At 33.2% G+C, this 20,674-nt stretch overlaps 1 non-coding gene across 1 annotated transcript; it reads right to left on the bottom strand.

The window, feature by feature from the left end:
• Positions 1-3,196: 3,196 nt before the first annotated feature.
• LOC133828039 (small nucleolar RNA R71) lies at positions 3,197-3,303 on the bottom strand. Its single transcript, XR_009890685.1, has one exon. It is a non-coding gene; the product is annotated as a small nucleolar RNA R71 (small nucleolar RNA).
• Positions 3,304-20,674: the final 17,371 nt, after the last annotated feature.

Genomic DNA, 20,674 nt, shown 5'->3' with positions numbered 1-20,674 from the left:
TTCAGCCAACCAAGCACCACCAGCCCCCCTGGCCCAGCCCGTCCTCTGGCCCGCCTGCCCAGCCTGCTCCACCCAAAGCCCACGGATCCAGCAGGCCCACGTTCAGCTTTCCCAGCTGCCGCTAGCTGCCCACTTGCCAACCTGAAGCTCCCCACAGCAGCCAACTTCAGCAAGTCCTCACACCTGCCTATCACCAGCTGCTCCTTCCAGCCACACGAGCTCGGATTCTTCAGCCCACCAAGCTCCAGGCCCACTGATCAAGCTCAGCTCTCCCCCAGCCATCTGGGCCGCCACCTCCTACTGCATTCGGCCCACCAGAAGCTTCCAACAACCATAAGCTATTTGGCCCAATTCAGCCACCTGCCAGCTTCACAAAGTCTCCAACTGAGCTTCACTCCAGCAAAAGCCCAGCCCGTCAGAAGCTCCATGGCACAAACCGCCCCAAGACAGCCAAGCTGCCAACACAGCCACCAAAATGCCAAAAATCATATTTTTCTTCCCAATATTTTTTTTTTCTTTTCACTCAAATATCAATTCACTCTTCCCTATTTTTCTTACCTAAATAAAAATTCCTAATTCAGTTTTTTACCCTAGATTTTCACTAATCTTCCATCCAACCAAACATTTCATCTTTCCAATACCCTTACACTTACTCTTTTTATCCTACCACTTCCCAACACAATTAAATTAATCAATTTATTTATTTTAATTTTATTAATTTAATCTCCATATTTTGCCTATAAATAGAGTCTTGTAAGACCATTTGGGGGGCTCTTCTTCATCTTTTCAACCTCTTCTACACTTCATATTTTTCTCTCTTCTTTTCACTATTTTCTCTCTACCATTTTCATCTTTTGAAGAGCATGTCAAGTATGTTATTTTGTAATTTTTATTTCAATCTAGTTATGAGCTTCTAATCTTTTTCAAGATTATTAAGATGATGATGAAGCAAAATGTAACTAGATAGTATTTTTTGTTGTATGTTGATTTCCCATTTGTGCAACATTGTTTATGGATTTTTCTATCAAAGATATGCATTTTTCATCTATTATTGATTGTTAAAGCATATTACACTTAGTTCTTCATTATGCAAAAATATGATATTCTTTGATTAAATGTTTTTCATTAAATTGTTCACATCTAATTCTTAGAGCATAAGTATCATATTTTGCCTAAACATAATCTCTTTGATTTTTTGTAGTTTCATTAGGTTGTAACACAACTAATGCTTAGAAATTATATCTTATATAAGTGAAGAAAAATCCTACCTTTTTGAAAGTAACTTGTGCTTGAATAGAAAATGTATTGTGAAAAAAAAAATATAGTGTGATTTATTTCAACTATATCTAAACTTGGGAATCAATATACTTATAAATACTATTGAACTTGCATTTTGTGGATTCTAATATCTTAATAATCTTATTTTACATATCTCATTTGAAAACTATTTTTCTATTTAATCTTAAATCTTTTTATTACTTGTCTTTAATTTTTCTAAAACAAAATCTCATCAAATATTTGGAACTAGGTTAGAATCTTCTTGCTTTGTTTGAAATAGTTTATTTTGATGTTAGTCAACTCCCATGGGTTCGACCTCGTACTTACATGAACATTATATTCCGAAACGATTCGTGCACTTGCGAGTATAAATATTAAAACATCCTCTTTTGGGTTCAACAAGTTTTTGGCGCCGTTGCCGGGGAGTTGCAAGAAATAAACGATCTTTCAACAAGGTAAATAACATTCTTCTACTAGTTATTTTATTTTTATTTGCACTATCTTCTTAAAAAAAAAAGTAAAGTAAAAAAATATATCTATATATCTATAAAAAATATTGAAAAAAAGAGTAAAAATCGAAAAAAAAAGAAAGTTATACATATATTTATTTATATTGTTATATATTATATTATATATATTTCTTGGTAGTTGATGGCATTTAGTGCCTCCTACATACTTATTAGTTGAGTGCATTTGTGCCTCCTAATCCTTTTTCTTTTTTACTTTTTATGTTTTTTAGTTGAGTGCATTTGTGCCTCCTACATACTTGATAGTTTAGTGCATTTTTTGCCTCCTACATACTTGAACAATCTATCTCCTCTAGTGATGGCATTAGTGCCTCCTAGCTTTTATTTTTTGTTTATTATCTTAGTTGATGGCATTAGTGCCTCCTAAGTTTTATTATTATTATCATTATTATTATTAGTGTTGGTTGATGGCATTAGTGCCTCCTTGCTTTTATTTTTTTGTTGATCATTTAGTTGATGGCATTAGTGCCTCCTAATTTTTATATAACTATTTACTATTGCTATTGTCATTTTTTTTTCTTAATTATCGCATTTAGTTAGTTGTAATTTTATTGTTTAAGAAAATACTTGAAAAAAAAATTAAAAAACAAAGCTTGTTCTTTCAACATAAGCAATTTTTGCTTAAAGTAAATTTGGCAAAGTTCCCATCCACGCTTATTAATTAACCTCGGGGAGTTGTTATTAAGTTATGAGTAAGTGGAATCAAATAGGCATGGGAACAAGTTAAACAAAAAAAAAAAATTAAAAATTAAAAAAAAAATCATAAAAATCATAACAATATATATATATAAATATTATAATCTCTTCTTGTTATAAGTATGCTCTGTGGTTGCGGTTCTAACTGATCTTCCACATCAGAAATTTGTTTTCTTGTGATTGTTTGTGTTACTTGGTGAAATTTGTGACATTGTATGCATCATTGAAATCGTAATTCAAAAAATCGTTTGGTGAAAAAATTAGTGTCTTTACGTGAATTTGAAAGTGTTTTTGAAAGTTTAAGCATAATGGAACAAGAACCTAATGTTGTGCAAGAAAAAACTCTTCTTGAATACTTTTCTCCTATTTCATCTAATGCTCCGTCATGCCTTGTTTTGCCCACTACTAATGCCACTCATTTTGAACTTAAATAATCAATCATTCAATTGTTACCATCAGTTTATGGTTTAGAAAGAGAGGATCCGTACATGCATGTAAAAGACTTTTTGGAAATTTTCTCAACCTTTTGTTTTCAAAAATTTTCAGATGAGTCGGTTAAACTTAGGTTGTTTCCTTTTTCTTTAAAAGATAGAGCCAAAGCTTGGTTAAACTCACTTCCAACTGGAACCATAACTACTTGGGATCAACTTTGTAATAAATTCCTCGCTAAATTTTTCCCCATGTCCAAAACTGATAATTTAAGAAGAGAAATCTCCGAATTTTATCAAAAAGATAACGAAGAATTTTATGAATGTTGGGAAAGATTTAAAGATTTATTATTAAAATGTCCCCACCATGGTTTTGAAAAATGGAGGCTTGTAAAATATTTTTATGATGGTTTAACCCCTTCAAACCGACAAATGATTCAATCTATGCATACCGATTTTTTTTTAAAATTGCAAGGGCAAGAGGCTTGGGACGCTCTTGAAGAATTGTCTGTTAATTCACAACAATGGAATTATTCTGAGCCCAAGTCTAGAGCCAACCCTTCACCGAAAAGAGAAGGAAAATATGAAATAAAAGAAGAAAGTGATTTAAGAACATCATTTGAAAAATTAGCAAGAAAAGTAGAAGCCTTAGTAATAAGTCAATCTATGAATTCTCATGTGCAACCTAAAAAAGATGTTTGTTCTTTATGTGCTAGTTCATGTCATAATGCTCAATCATGTCCTTCTTTTATTGAAACATTTTCTGAAGAGGCTAATGATTTACATTCATATGGAAAACCTTCTTCTGATAGCCCATTTTCCAACACATACAATCCAAATTGGAGAAACCATCCTAATTTTTCATGGAGACAAAACCAATCACAAATGAATCAAGGAAACCAATTCAACATGCCAAATCCAAATCATGCCCAACCAAGTCAACCTTACCCTCCACAAAGAAAACCTTCCTTAGAAGACACCTTACAACAATTCATGCAATCCACCCAACAAATCTTACAAAATCAGTCTCAATCCATTGCCAAACTCGAGACACAATTGGGTCAACTTGCTAATGCTGTAACCGAGTGAGAAAAAGGAAGATTTCCTAACCAACCCATCCAAAATCCTAAAGGCCAATAGGAAATAGGAGCTCCTAGTCATAAAGAAGAAGCTAAGTCTATTTCAACTCTTAGGTCCGGAAAACAAATTGTCAAACCCGATTACATACCTCAAGTTGAAAAAGACCAAAGCCAACCTCAAAGTTCCAACACAAATGACCTTTCAAAAGATGATGATCAAATCCTTCCTTCCATCCCAAAAGCTCATTTTCCACAAAGATTAATTCCACTCAAGAAAGGCAACCAATATAGTGACATCTTAGAAGTTTTCAAACAAGTATGCATCAACATTCCTTTCTTAGATGCCATTAAACAAATTCCTGCCTATTATAAATTCTTAAAAGACCTTTGCACTGTTAAAAGAAACATAAATGTTCCAAAAAAAGCGTTTTTAACTGAACAAGTTAGCTCCATAATTCAATATAAAAGCCTTGTGAAATATAAAGATCCCGGTTGTCCAACAATTTCATGCATCATTTACGATCATTTTATTAACAAAGCTTTACTTTATTTAGGAGCTAGTGTGAATTTACTGCCTTATTCTGTGTATAAGCAACTTGGTCCAGGAGAATTAAAACCAACTTCTATAACAATTCAATTAGCCGATCGTTCAGTAAAAATCCCTAGAGGTATTGTAGAAGATGTTTTAATTAAAGTGGATAAATTCTATTTCCCTGTGGACTTTATTGTTCTTGACACTCAACCTGTTGAAAATGCTCATGCTCAAATACCCATCATTCTGGGTAGACCATTTTTAGCTACATCTAATGCAATTATCAACTGTCGTAATGGTGTATTGAAATTATCTTTTGGAAACATGACTGTTGAATTAAATGTTTTTAATGTTGCTAAATCTGTTGAGTGTGAGGAAGTGCATGGGGTTAACATGATAGAGAGTATGTGTGAAGATGATGGAAATGACTTACTTGATTTTTGTGAAAAATACATTGGTATGAACTTGCATATTGATGATTTTAATGATGATGTGAATTCTTTGTTAAAGTCTATACCCTTAAATAAAACCAAAGTTGAACCCTTTTCACCCTTAGATCACGTTCAATTAATTTCCGAGTCTCCAAAGTTAGACCTTAAACCTTTGCCAGAAAATTTAAAATATGCTTTTCTAGGAGAGTCTGAAACCTTGCCTGTTATCATAGCATCTGCTTTAGATAAAGAACAAGAAGATATATTGTTAAATGTCCTTAGAAAACATAAGGAAGCCATAGGTTGGACTATTGGAGACATCAAGGGAATTAGCCCATCCATATGCATGCATAGAATCCATCTAGAAGAAAATGCTAAAACCTCTCGGGAATGTCAAAGAAGGTTAAATCCAAATATGAAAGAGGTCGTTAGGGAAGAAGTACTTAAACTATTAGATGTAGGTATCATTTACCCTATTTCTGATAGTCAATGGGTTAGTCCAGTCCAAGTAGTGCCTAAAAAGTTTGGGATCACAGTTATTGAAAATGAGAAAAATGAATTAATCCCTACTCGAGTACAAACGGGGTGGAGAGTGTGTATAGACTATAGACAGCTAAATAATGTTACTAGAAAAGACCACTTTCCTTGACCCTTTATTGATCAAATGCTTGAACGTTTAGCTGGCCATGCATATTATTGTTTTCTTGATGGCTATTCGGAATATAACCAAATCCCCATTGCCCCTGAAGATCAAGAAAAGACTACCTTTACTTGCCCTTTTGGAACCTTTGCATATCGTCGCATGCCTTTTGGTCTTTGTAATGCTCCTGCAACTTTTCAAAGATGTATGATTGCAATATTTTCTGATATGGTTGAAAGAAATCTTGAAGTGTTTATGGATGATTTTTCTGTGTTTGGAAATTCTTTTGATGACTGTTTGCACCATCTTTCTCTTGTTTTAATTCGTTGCAAAGAAAAGAATTTAGTTCTTAATTGGGAAAAATGTCATTTTATGGTTAAAAAAGGAATTTTTTTATGTCATGTAATCTCATCTGAGGGAATAGAAGTTGACAAAGCAAAAGTTGACCTTATTTCAAAACTTCCCCCACCTAAAACAATAAAAGAAATTAGATCATTCTTAGGCCATGCCGGTTCTTATAGAAGATTCATAAAAGACTTTAGCAAAATTTCACGCCCATTATGTCATTTGCCGGGAAAACAAAATGCTTTTGTCTTTGATAATGATTGCCATGTTGCCTTTGAAAGATTGAAATCCCTTTTGACTAGTGCACCTATTATTCGCCCTCCTGATTGGAATATTCCTTTTGAAATAATGTGTGATGCTTCTGATTATGCTATTGGTGCTGTTCTAGGACAAAGAATTAACAAGTTACCTCATGTAATCTACTATGCTAGCAAAACTTTGAACGATGATCAATTAAATTATTCTACAATTGAAAAAGAATTGCTTGCTGTTGTGTTTGCATTGGAGAAATTTAGGACCTATTTGTTAGGATCTAAAATAATTGACTATTCTGATCATGCTGCATTGAAATATCTCTTGTCGAAAAAAGATGCTAAATCTCGCTTAATTCGTTGGATCTTGCTTTTACAAGAATTTGATTTAGAGATACGAGATAAAAAAGGTTCTGAAAATGTTGTTGCTAATCATTTGTCTAGAGTTGTTGTTGAGGCTAATAATGACTCCACCACTATAACTGAAACTTTTCCTGATGAACAACTCATGCATATATCTTCTTTGCCTTGGTATGCTGACATTGTGAATTATTTGGTCACTGGTGAAATTCCTTCTCATTGGTCTAAGCATGACAAATCTAAATTTTATTCTGAACTGAAAAATTTCATGTGGGATGTGTAACGTCCTGCATTTTCGGGTACCTTTAAACGACTCGGGTCGGGATTTTTCCCCCGGGTTAAGAATATTATTTTAAATTATATTATATTTTGTTTGTAAGTATTCCATGAGTTATTGCTAGCCAAAATATGAATTTTGTGATTTTAAAAGTCAAGATAAGACTTTCGGTCCTGGACCGACACAAAAACCCTGATCGGGTAAAAATCTCGGAAAATAAAACGAAAAATCATGGCAATTATATTTTGGGCATAAAATACATTCATAAAAGTTAAAGTTTGGTCAAAAATAATATACCTAAAAGAAAATGGAAATTTTAAGGCATTTTGTGGTAAATGCCTAATTTTGCCGAAATGGGGAATTTTATTCCATGAATGGACCTTAGGTTAAATTTTATTTTGTGGTTAATTAAATTAAATATGAGAGACATTTAATTTAATTAATTAATAGTAAGTTTGGTGATTAAAACTTAATGAGAGTGAAAAAGGTGTAAGAAGTCAAGTGGGCAAGTGGGTAGAAAAGCACTCAAGTGTTTTGTGATATTTTGAAGAGTTGTGTGAGCCATTCTAACCCCCAAATCCGACCACTCTCCCTCCCTCATTCACTCTCATCTGATTTTTTGAAGACTCTCTCAAGTGTTCTCTCCATTTTCAACCCCAAGAACACCAAAGAAACTTGGAAGCTAAGTCTTGGTCTAGGAAGGGTTTCCCTAAGGTAAAGTTTCATTAATCTAGACTTTTGTCAAGTTTTAATCATAGAGTTTCAAATATCTAATTACCAATGTTATTGGGGGAAGTTGGTTAGGGTTTTTGAAAGGTTTTGGAGGAGCCAAAGCTAATAGGAAGGTCCAAACCTTAAGCAAGAACACCAAAGAGGTAAAAAGTTTACTTTTGATGATTTTGGTTGTAGGGTTTTTAGTTTTAAGCATTATTTTGTATATCTAATGCTTAAAGTTTCTTGTTGGTGATGTAATAAGGTTATGGTAGTTGTTTAATAATTTTTATGATGCATGTGTATTGATTTTTGAAAATGGGAACCAAAACCCCCAAGGGTTTTGTAGGATACCCTAAAACAAAACATGTTTTGAGCTGTGACTTCCAAGGGGTCAAGCAGCCACTGTATATTGGTTTTGTAAACTTTAATTGTACTGTGATGTTGTTGAGATTGATTACATAAAATTGAGCTTTTGAAACACAAAAAAATGTTTAGAAATGAGTAAGTTATGCTATTTCAAAGTTGAGGTAAAAAAAAACTGTTTTTCGTATTCTTATTTTCGGAACCAAGTTTGGACAGCCACTGTATAGGGCAAATGAACCCAGTTTTTTCTAAAATTTTGTGGACATATTACTGGAATAACCTATTATTCCACTGTAAAATTTGGTAAGAAAATATTGAACGGTTTGAAAGTTATTAACTGTCAAAGTTTGGAAAAAATAAGGACTTGAAAATAAGGTCATTTTTACCTCATTGTTGGAAAATGATTTCCCAAATAAAAAATGCTCATTTTGACCTAAGATTTTACAAATGCCTAAATGGCATAACAAAAATGGAATTGGGAAATTTTGGTAACAATTGGGTAAGTAAATTTCAAGTTATGAACTAACGAAGTATGTAGTTAAAAATGTGAAAAATAGGTTTTTCACACTTAGTGTAAAAATGAGATTTTGGAACATAAGGTAAAAAGTAAAATTTTGCTTATTTCAAGATATAAAATGGTAAGTCTTGAAATCATATTTTCACTAAAATTTACCCTTTGAGTTTAAATGAATTATTTTTATTAAAGAGTTTTTATTCTTTCTAAAAATAAGAGATTTAATTTATTAATAGTTAATAAATTAAAAGAGGGTTTAAAACCCTATATTTTGAGAAAATAATTAAAAAAATTATTTTCCTAGCAAGTAAAATTGATTAATTGCTTTTGGAAAATTAATTAGTCAAGATGAGAAATTTATAACGGTTTTCCTAATTAAGACAAATTAGGCAATTTTCTTAAAACGGTTTTTAGATATTAAAACCTTAAGAAAAATAAAAGGAAAATTTAAAGAGTTTATTTTCTTTAAAAATAATTAAGGAATTTATTTGTATTTTCTGGATATAATACCGGCTAAAATCTTACATATTTTAACCGACTAGTCGAAAGTGCGGGTTAATAGCGATACCTTGAAAGAATAAGATTTTTAGCGGATTGTGGGAAATACCATTGTGATACCCGAGCCTAGGTATCGAGACCTTAGGATAGGTCTCCCCGAGACTTAGGGTTTAGTCTCGAATATTTTGTATAACTTTCCTTAATAAGTTTAAAACCAAATAAGGATTGTAAATCCTTACAAATGACTTTTATTAAAATGACCAAACTGCCCAAAATAATAATAATGAATTATGAGTGCCATAATTAATCCGAGTATACTGTATGGATAACTACAGTATTGGCTAAGCGTAACTGGACTGAACGTTGGAGGGTGAAAACTTGCTGAGCGCTAAGGACTCCAAGTAAGTCAACTTATATTGTATGGCTGCAACATGAAATGATTATTGTCTTGTATGTTAGTATAGGGATACATGCATATACATAGGCTGTCATAGAAAGTTGCTTAGAGACGTTAGTCTAGTGAGTGCTGATTTATAAAATATGAACGGTAGAAGTCCGTCATATCCTAGACGGTTGATCCCCGTCACACTGCTTGATTTTATTTATGTCCGGTTCATTACCGCGACGAGTGGCCATGAGATGAGGATAAGCTGGTTAAACCTAGGGGCGCCAAGATAAATGGGACCTAGGGGCCCTCATGCTTACTTAATCATTGGACGGTTAGAATCCGAGCAAGTGCTCTGATAAGTTATTCCCGGATAGCAGCCGTGAATATTGGCCATTCCGTGAGAGTGCCTAGAGATACTAGGGGTTGCCAAGATAGAGTGAGGTTGAACACCCTAGGGGCAGCTGCTCACCAGCACCACTGATTAACATAGAAGTCTCCGTAAAACCGTGTAAATTGGATTACGCTCTTGGATAAGTAGCGATGCCCTAGGTAACACGATAGTTACCCTTGATGAGAATATTTATTGGATAGATCTTAGTGTGGAGACTCGGTTCTCTTTTATAGATTAGCAATTATGTTGGAGGGCGCGTTACGTCTGAATTGTTGGAAATTGTCGAGCGTTGGTCTCGAATTATATGGTGATATAATATATCTGCTTGCTCTGGGATTTTCTGAGTGCAGGGATATAATTGTTGATAAGATATAGTTGTGATATAATATATCTGCTTGCTCTGGGATTTTCTGAGTGCAGGGATATATTTGTTGATAAGATATAGTTGTGATATAATATATCTGCTTGTTCTGGGATTTTTCTGAGTGCAGGATTTTTATCTAGATATGAATTAATTTATCCTTGGTTATCAGGCATGACCATAAGTTTGCCAGGACGCTTTAGCGTTCTTGAAATTGATTGTGTAGGGTCCGGATGGGTCCGGAACCCTAATTCTCTACATGCTTTGTTTGAAAGTTGATCTTACTAAGCGTTTTCGCTTACCTAGTTGTTTCATGTTGTAGGTAAGTGCAAGGGCAAGGCATAGCAGTGAGCGCTGGAGTCTTCCTTGCAAATGTACATGTGGACCGACCTTTTGGGAAGCCTTTTTATTTTTGGAAATGTTGTGTAATTTTCCTAAACTAGGCTCACTCTACTCTTTATAAATTATGTTTGTAACTAAATGTTAAGTATGGCCATACGACTTTTTAAAAAGTTTTTTTTTCTATGGGTTTTTGAGACATTTTGTTAAATGAAAACATTTATATTTCCGCATTATCGAGTCTTGAAAATCCGGGTCGTTACAGGATGATCCTTATTTGTTTAAATATTGCCCTGATCAAATAATAAGGAGATGCATTCCAAATTGTGATCAAACTAAAATCATATCTTTTTGTCATGATCATGCATGTGGTGGACATTTTAGTTGTAAAAAAACTGCTTTGAAAATTTTACAATGTGGATTTTATTGGCCTACTATTTTTCATGACACTTATGTTTATTGCAAATCTTGCGAACGTTGTCAAAAGTTAGGAAGTGTAACTAGAAGAAACATGATGCCTTTGAATCCTATCCTTATTGTTGAAATATTTGATGTTTGGGGCATTGATTTTATGGGTCCATTTCCTAACTCTTTTGGTAACTTGTACATTCTTGTTGGTGTTGATTATGTGTCTAAATGGGTTGAAGCTGTTGCATGCCACAGAAATGACCATAAAGTTGTGCTTAAGTTTTTGAAAGAAAATATTTTCTCTCGTTTTGGCTCACCACGTGCTATCATTAGTGATAATGGTACACACTTTTGTAATAAGTCTTTTGAGCATTTAATGAAATAATATCGTATTACACATAAAGTCACTACACCTTATCACCCACAAACTAGTGGTCAAGTTGAAATATCAAATAGGGAAATTAAGCACATCTTAGAGAAAACTGTCAATCCAACTAGGAAAGATTGGTCCTTAAGACTCATTGATGCATTATGAGCATATCGAACTGCATACAAAACACCCATTGGAATGTCTCCCTATAGACTTGTGTATGGAAAGGCATGTCACTTACCCGTTGAGCTAGAACATAGAGCCTATTGGGCAATTAAGCAACTGAATTTTTCCTTAGACAAAGCAGGTGAGAGAAGAAAGCTTCAATTAAATGAGTTAGAAGAGCTTAGACATGATGCATATGACTATTCCAAAAAATATAAAGATCGAATGAAGATTTACCATGACAAAAACATTTTGCGAAAATATTTCTCTCCCGGTCAAAAAGTCATTTTATACAATTCTCGTTTGCATCTCTTCCCGGGGAAGTTACGCTCTAGGTGGGTAGGTTCATACATTGTTCACACTGTTTTTCCACATGGAACCATTGAAATTGAAAATCCTAATAATGGTAATGTATTCAATGTGAATGGACAAAAATTGAAACCATTTTTAGAATTGAAAACTGCTAAAGTGGATGAAATCCTTCTTGAGGATCCTATTTACCATGGTCCTTGATCGCTCTCATCAATTATTGGTAAATGTGTATTTTATTTATGTTTTAGGTTAATTTATTGTTTTGATTTTTGTTTCCTTTTTGTTGCACTCTTGACAATGCTCTATGATGAGGTACGACCATTCTAAACTCTAAACTCTTTCACGCTTCAATTTATATTTGTATTTTGATACATTGAGGACAATGCATAAATTAAGTTTGGGGGTAGTGGGTTTATATGGTTACTTCTTTCATGTGTTTGAAAATGGTAGAATTTCTTTTTTAAAAAAAAAAACAAAAAAACAAAAAAACAAAAAATTGGATGGTAGAATATCTATTTTATATATTAATTATATAAAAATATATATATTTACATATGTGTAATATTATCTTTCTAGTAATATATATATATATATAGTTTTGTGCTTTTATACTTTATTTTCTATCAAAAAAAAAAAAAAAACCCTTTTGGTGATATCCGTTTATCCTATGATAATACCCTTGATTGAGTTTGATTTTAGTTTAAAAAAATATATGAATCTTTCTTAAGCTTTGTGTTTAATTCTTGGGTCAATTTTGCTTAAAAAAATGAAATTTTGGAAAAAAATTATTCATCATAATATATGAAATAAATAGTTTATTACAACAATTTTTCCAAAATTCACATAATAACTTGATAAATAGTTTTGGACTTCTAATTTAAAATATATTTTCAAAGCAAGATTGACTATGGAATTAATTACATAAGGTTAATTTTGATTCATATTTTTTATAAATTATTTTCAATGTGCAATCTTTGAGGACATTTTTTATATCACCAAATAAAGAAAAAAATGTGTGTTTTTTATTTTTCTTTTGCTTGAGGACTAGCAAAATTCTAAGTTTGGGGGTGTGATAACTCTAGAAATTAGAGTTATTTTACAACATTTTTTAAGCTAAAAATGATTTAGTTCTTAAGTTTTTAATTAAATTATTAAGTTTTAATTACTTTTTGAATTTATTAGCTTCATTTTAATTTTTATAGATTTCTATGTATTTTTATAATTATTTTGTTGTAAAATATTATATATATATTTTTATATATAAATAAATAAATGGGTATTGTTGAACTTAAATGTTAAATTAAGTTATAATTAATATTTTCAAAGAATTTATATGAATTATTTATAAGTGAAAATATTTTATCATGACTTAATTTATATTTATTTTGTAGGAAATGATTTTATTTTTTGTTCTTGAAGAGCCAAGACAGAGTGAAGACAAGGATAGAAAGCTAAAAAAGAGAAGGAAAAGTGGCATTTTTGAAACACTTTCAGCCAACCAAGCACCACCAGCCCCCCTGGCCTAGCCCGTCCTCTGGCCCGCCTGCCTAGCCTGCTCCACCCGAAGCCCACGGATCCAGCAGGCCCACGTTCAGCTTTTCCAGCTGCCGCTAGCTGCCCACTTGCCAACCTGAAGCTCCCCACATCAGCTAACTTCCGCAAGTCCTCACACCTGCCTATCACCAGCTGCTCCTTCCAGTCACACGAGCCCGGATTCTTCATCCCACCAAGCTCCAGGCCCACTGATCAAGCTTAGCTCTCCCCCAGCCATCTGGGCCGCCACCTCCTGCTGCATTCGGCCCACCAGAAGCTTCCAACAGCCATAAGCTATTTGGCCCAATTCAGCCACCTGCCAGCTTCACAAAGTCTCCAACCAAGCTTCACTCCAGCAAAAGCCCAGCCTGTAAGAAGCTCCATGGCCCAAACCGCCCCAAGACAGCCAAGCTGCCAACACAGCCACCAAAATGCCAAAAACCATATTTTTCTTCCCAATGTTTTTTTTTCTTTTCACTCAAATATCAATTCACTCTTCCTTATTTTTCTTACCTAAATAAAAATTCCTAATTCAGTTTTTTACCCTAGTTTTTCACTAATCTTCCATCCAACCAAACATTTCATCTTTCCAATACCCTTACACTTACTCTTTTTATCCTACCACTTCCCAACACAATTAAATTAATCAATTTATTTATTTTAATTTTATTAATTTAATCTCCATATTTCCTATAAATAGAGTCTTGTAAGACCATTTGGGGGGCTCTTCTTCATCTTTTCAACCTCTTCTACACTTCATATTTTTCTCTCTTCTTTTCACTATTTTCTCTCTACCATTTTCATCTTTTGAAGAGCATGTCAAGTATGTTATTTTGTAATTTTTATTTCAATCTAGTTATGAGCTTCTAATCTTTTTCAAGATTATTAAGATTATGATGAAGCAAAATGTAACTAGATAGTATTTTTTGTTGTATGTTGATTTCCCATTTGTGCAACATTGTTTATGGATTTTTCTATCAAAGATATGCATTTTTCATCTATTATTGATTGTTAAAGCATATTACACTTAGTTCTTCATTATGCAAAAATATGATATTCTTTGATTAAATGTTTTTCATTAAATTGTTCACATCTAATTCTTAGAGCATAAGTATCATATTTTGCCTAAACATAATCTCTTTGATTTTTTGTAGTTTCATTAGGTTGTAACACAACTAATGTTTAGAAATTATATCTTATATAAGTGAAGAAAAATCCAACCTTTTTGAAAGTAACTTGTGCTTGAATAGAAAATGTATTGTGAAAAAAAAATATAGTGTGATTTATTTCAACTATATCTAAACTTGGGAATCAATATACTTATAAATACTATTGAACTTGCTTTTTGTGGATTCTAATATCTTAATAATCTTATTTTACATATCTCATTTGAAAACTATTTTTCTATTTAATCTTAAATCTTTTTATTACTTGTCTTTTATTTTTCTAAAACAAAATCTCATCAAATATTTGGAACTAGGTTAGAATATTCTTGCTTTGTTTGAAATAGTTTATTTTGATGTTAGTCAACTCCCATGGGTTCGACCTCGTACTTACATGAACATTATATTCCGAAACGATTCGTGCACTTGCGAGTATAAATATTAAAACATCCTCTTTTGGGTTCTACAAGGTGCCCACCCCAAAGGATATTTTTTATTTTTTATGCCTAAAGGCCAATTCAGACGTTAAAACCCGAGGTGATGGTTTCTACTACCTCGCATGGTTTCCCAAATCCACCAGCATCATCGACCTCCCCAGCCATTCGATTGACTTCAAAGACCAGTTCTTTATGTCAAATGGATTCTGGAACTGCGAACATCCTTATTTTAACCGACCTTGTAAGTATCTTTCCTTTTAAACTCTCCCTCTGAATTCTTTACTTTTGCTAAGTTTTTCTTATTCTGATCGAGTTGTTTTCTTGTGTAGCTATTTATAAGTGAACATCGCGGTTTGAGACCCTTGGGGGTCAATACAATACTCTGGCCAATGCTCCTGCCGAGGAGAAAGAGTTCAAGGCGGTGGTGAATGACACCACCATGGTGGCATGCAAGTTTATCAAGGAAGATCAGACACTGTCCATTAGGCCTCGATGTCTTCCCAAGAGGCTACCTCCAGTCGTTGGTGCGTAAAAGAAAGATCGCTGAAGGCGGGCAGGATTCTGACTAAGGTCGTATCAAATCGGGGGGCAGCAGCCGATGTCTCCAACTAACGTAATAAATATAGGGAAATTAATTGTGTTGCTACAAATTGTGCACTAACCCGATTAAATTCAAGGCAACTCATGAGCAGACATCCCAAAGACCCGGGCCTGGATGTATCCTTGCATCAATGCATCGACCAATTGGTTGTTCTCCATGAATTTTCCTACCCTAAGTACACTGTAGTAGTAGATAACACTCTACACTTCAGGTCCACTATTTTTGAAAAGTACAATATAAACCTCTTATCATGGCATTCCTTATGTAACACTTCCTTTACCCTAGGTATAAGGCAAGCCGAATATGAGCCTAGTCCAGATAAGGTTCCTGGACCTAATAGCTCTCTCAAAGTGGTAATGTTAGAATCTCCCCCTCCCCCAATAATCCAAGAGTTAGAGGTTATGTCTTGCCCAGTCCATAATCAAGAGCTGATCGTGGTAGTTTCCTCCTCTAGTTCGGAGGGTATGGTTCTTATTCTGTTACTTTTTGTTGTTTACAAAGTTAGAATTATAAGACTCTGTTCTAACTTTTCTGTTCGTCCTTGTAGAAGAAGATATGAGCCTTAAGGACATTTTCGACACCGGCCCTACCGTCAAGAGGCCAAGGATTTTGAAGGAAACTACATCTGGAACTAGAGCTACTACTAGATCCCCAGCCAAAAATAAGGGACCAGATCCACCTAGAAGCAACTCCAACCCTTTGTGATTATGTCCCAAGATGCTTCTACCCCAGCTTCTCATGATCTTGCGTATATTCTACATGTCGTCTAAGCCGCAGCCCCAACTATCGTGATCCCAGGTCGTCTCATCAAGGTGGGCAAACATTTAGAACCCCTACGCGGTTTGCTCTAGTTGATCATGAACCATATGATGAAGCATTCAAACCTTGTCAGCACCAGAGAGCTGCAGGCCATAGAGGCGAAACCCTAGGCGATCATCCTCGACTCTGTGTTAGGGATGACTCTGACCATAAGTCCTATCTTTATCCTCCTTCTTTAGTTCCATGTTTTCATGAACTGACCCCTCATTAATCATTGGTTGCAGTCTTCCATGGCTCATATTCGAGGTATCGCTCAGATCCGAGCTGAGGTGGAAGAGGCCAAGGCAGCTCTGGAAACCTCCCAAAATAAGAAAAAAATTGCTAAGGCACAAGCTTTTGAGATGATCTAGAGTTGTGATCAACTTTTGAAGAAGGTCGAGGGCCTTAAGCCGAAGATTTATTAGATCGAAGAGAATTCCCTGTCCAAGGCCAAGGAGGATGATGCGAGGAGCTTACACTTTAGGTGAAGGACCACAGGGCCCAGATTGAGAGCTCCTTGGAGGAAATGTTCTATTGATTTTGGGTGTACAACCAAGAAGGTGATTCCTTGTTCCTTGATGCAGAAGTCTGAGGGCGCTACCTCGCTAAGTTTCAAGACCAGTTGGAAAAGGAGCCCACAGAGCAGTGGAGATAACTTTAAGGGTTGGGGCTAATGGAGGAGAGGAAGAGGCGTCATCCCAAGGGAAAACTACTGAAACTCAGGGATGATAGGACCCTTCCATACATCTATATCTTTTTATTTTTTTTATTGTTGGGGGTATTGTAAAACCATGCAAGGAGGCCTTTTAGACCGAGACAATTGCCTTAGGGCACTGCTTCTCATTCAATTTATACATACTTTCCTTGTATATATTGGTTTTTTATGTTTGATCTTTCTGCTCCCTCTTTCAATTGATTATTATCGTGTTTATAGACCTTTGAAGCTTTTATACACTAGCATAGTTGTAGGGAGTGCTTTTCAGATCAAGACATGTGCTTGATGGCATGACCAGTTAATTTCAAGTCATTGACTTGGTTATTGTTGGAGTTTATGCCCTAATTAAAAACCAATTTCTTTATAATCTCAATTATTATCAATAAAAGAATAGAAATCATTTTTTTGACTTGGTCAATCACTTTCCTCGCATGTTTTAATTTCATAATTATTTGTTTAATATAAACCTCTACTAAATCTCGAGCATATAGCTAATCGTATTTATAGTGTCGTAATCACAGTAGAATATAAATATGATTATATGTTCAAAGTATGTTAGTCCTAAGATTAGTCAGTGCACAGTATTTACACTGACTTGCAAATCTACAATATGATCTACTTACACATTGTAGTGTTATGTTCTTTCCAAAATATTAGCAAAGTAGATAAGATCAGATGTACTTGTTACATCGGACTGGACCGATATTGACAGTAGATAGGATAAGTAAACATACCGTTATTATCTATTCTATTCATATCATATAGTTGACCATAGGTCAATTCAATCTAAATTATGAGTGGTTAGTATTTTAACTAATTGTATTATTTGAGTTCTTTGACTTGTTCGTTACCAGCTTACCCTACGGACTAGCCCATCCTTACATCTTGGGAACTTGGTAGTGTAATTGAGTGGGAGTGTTAATCAGAGATATGAACATCTATAGCCTCTAATGAAGGAAGTGAAACGACGGTTTCCTTTTAGTTTGGTTCAAGGTGCTAAATGATGGAGATCTCATTTTAGTAATTAATACAAGTTTATTGAAATATCATTTACAAGGAACTAAGTCTTTTAAGGATAAAATAAAATGAGGGGTAAAATGGTATTTTAGTCCCATCTCATTGTAGACCATCTATAGAGGATTGAGTGACAATTATGGTTATAACAATAGATAATTAATAGCGTGTCTATATTGCTTATAGAGCGTTCTATGAATTCAAGAGTGCAATTCTCAGTCTTTAGTGGAGTCACGAGAAATTAATAAGTTAGAAAATTTATTTGTTAAATTTATGACTACTTATTGGAGCATAGGCCCATTTTTCCCATTGTACCTTGGATAAAATCATCTAGATAGTCTCAATTAATTTATTTAATTATCAATTAGAATTATCAAAGTTGACCAGGTCAATTTTTGATAGTTTCACAGAGTTATGTAATTTTGAGAAGAAAAGATAAATTATGGCAGATTTATTGATTAAGATAAATTGATATCTAAATTAATAAATAAGTTTAAATTAAGGTTCAAATTATAAATAATTAATTTGATAGAGGATTTAAATAATTATTTAATTAATTAAATCAATAGAAAATAATACATGCCTTGATTTTAAGTCCAATGTGCTTATAATCAGATGTGAAATTTCACGGGCCTAAAGCCCATGATAATCTCGACCTAGGGCTGTTAATTTACTATTATTTTATTGATTTTTTTAATTAAATAAATGACCTTATTGAGCCTATGAAAGGAATACCAAGTGAGAGTTGAAATCATATTTTTGAATCACATGTTTTTGAGAAGATCAGAAGATCTAGTAGGTTTTAGATTCTCTCTACAAACATAAGTCATTTTGTAAGCCTCATTATTCTTTTCTCTTCTTCTCTCTGTATCTATCATTTGTGTTGAGAATTGCCCACCCTAGTCTAGGTGATTCTAAGGATACTTTGGAAGGCTGTGAAAAAAATTGAAGAATAGTTCAGTTTTTTTGTAATACCCTGCGACAGAAAGGATACAAGGGTTAGAGAAACTGAAGGAATGACTCAACCATTCCGCTGCACAATAATGTAAGTGTTCTTATCATTATCTCTATATGAATTCAATTTTAGAATACATGTTCTAGGTTGTCTCATATTAATTTGTTTAATGTAAGATTTACATGAAAATAAACAAGATCTGGTATAAGTTTTACCAACAACCGACCTCAGAGCCTTTGGTAATCTTTATTTTCATGCATGAACATGGTAAAATTGAATTATTTGATGTGTTGAGTAATTGAGTGGATTTCATATTTTTTATGGTGCATATTGAATTTTATGTGATTATTAGCATATTTGGGTTATTTCGTTGTATTTTCTTTGCAAATAATTTTTATATAAATGCTTTATTTAATGTAACATATGGTAAGAATTCTTTAGAAAATGTTTTTGGCTTGAAAAATTTCACAAATTTTATCAATTTTTTTTCTCTTGGGTAGTGGCCGCGGCCTGGGAGACATACGCTAGTCGCCGCGGCCACCTTAAACCCTTGGCTGTAGCCAACATGTGAATTTTTGCCCAGATACTCCCGTGGCCGCGACCAACAACTTTCCCTGGCCGTGGCCTGCGATATTTTTTTTTCTTAAAATTTGATTTTGAATGTATTTTTTAACAGGTTCATACAAAAAGATCAAATATTTTATATTATTTAAAAGTATTTTTTTTAAATACGATATTTTTGTTGTTTGATCTTTTAAAAATAGATATTTTCTACAAAGATTCATATTCAACTTTCAAAATAGGTTAGCTAATTAATTTTAAATATTTTAACATATTAAAATATTAGAAGTAAGTTATCAGATATTTAAGATATTTTTTAATACTTGATTTTTTTTTTGATATCTAATATTTGAAAATAATAATATCTGATTATTCTATAGATTTTAATATTTAAATAATTTGAAATTTGAAAATTTGTTGACTAGATATTTTTATAGATATTTGAATTTGTTTAACTATTTAAGACATTTTAAAAAAAATAGTAGATGATATTTGGTTTAAAAATTTATAAATAGTTAAATATTTTAAAAAATATCAGGCTTTTTCAAACCAATCATTAAAATATTTTTTTAATGGGATTTAAATTAACTATGGTTAATTGTTGATAAATCCTATTTAAATTAACTATTGTTAATTATTGATAAATTTCATTTAAATTGACTTATTTTCTATAAAAATTTAATTAATTCGAATTTTTTGATAAATTCTAGAAAATTAATTGTGGTATTTTTGGAAATGAAATAAATTGTGGTATTTTTGCATAAATTCATAGACTTTCTCATATAGTAACATGATTAGACCCATCCAATTATAACATATCTGTTTCCACTGTATGTGATATTTTTGCAATTGGGCTTAGAAGCATATAGTGGCCCATATGTTTGCTAGATATATGGATTTTGCCAAATAAAATATTCATAAAATGATAGGTTTTATTTGGGCCCATTATAAAATGTAAAGTTTAAATTCCTCTCTTGTGGGTGGTTCCACTTGTGAAGGCCCATTTACTTTGCTTGACTATAGTGGGCCTAATCAACTAATAACAATTAATAAAACGAAGGTTTAAATTCCTATATTTTGGACCTTGTATGGAAGTATGGGGGCCTTAGGAGTGAGAATGACATACTAGACCCAGCTCTCCTCCATGCAAGCCCAATTGTTAAGGCCCATTTACCTTAGTTGGACTTAATTGTATAGGTTCATTATATTAGTTAAACCTAAATATTGATT

The sequence above is a fragment of the Humulus lupulus genome, chromosome 3 (genome assembly GCF_963169125.1).
Source record: "Humulus lupulus chromosome 3, drHumLupu1.1, whole genome shotgun sequence".
Taxonomy (NCBI): Eukaryota; Viridiplantae; Streptophyta; class Magnoliopsida; order Rosales; family Cannabaceae; genus Humulus; species Humulus lupulus.
The sequence above is the reverse complement of the archived record's forward strand: the minus strand, read 5'-3'. Positions and strand labels throughout refer to the sequence as shown.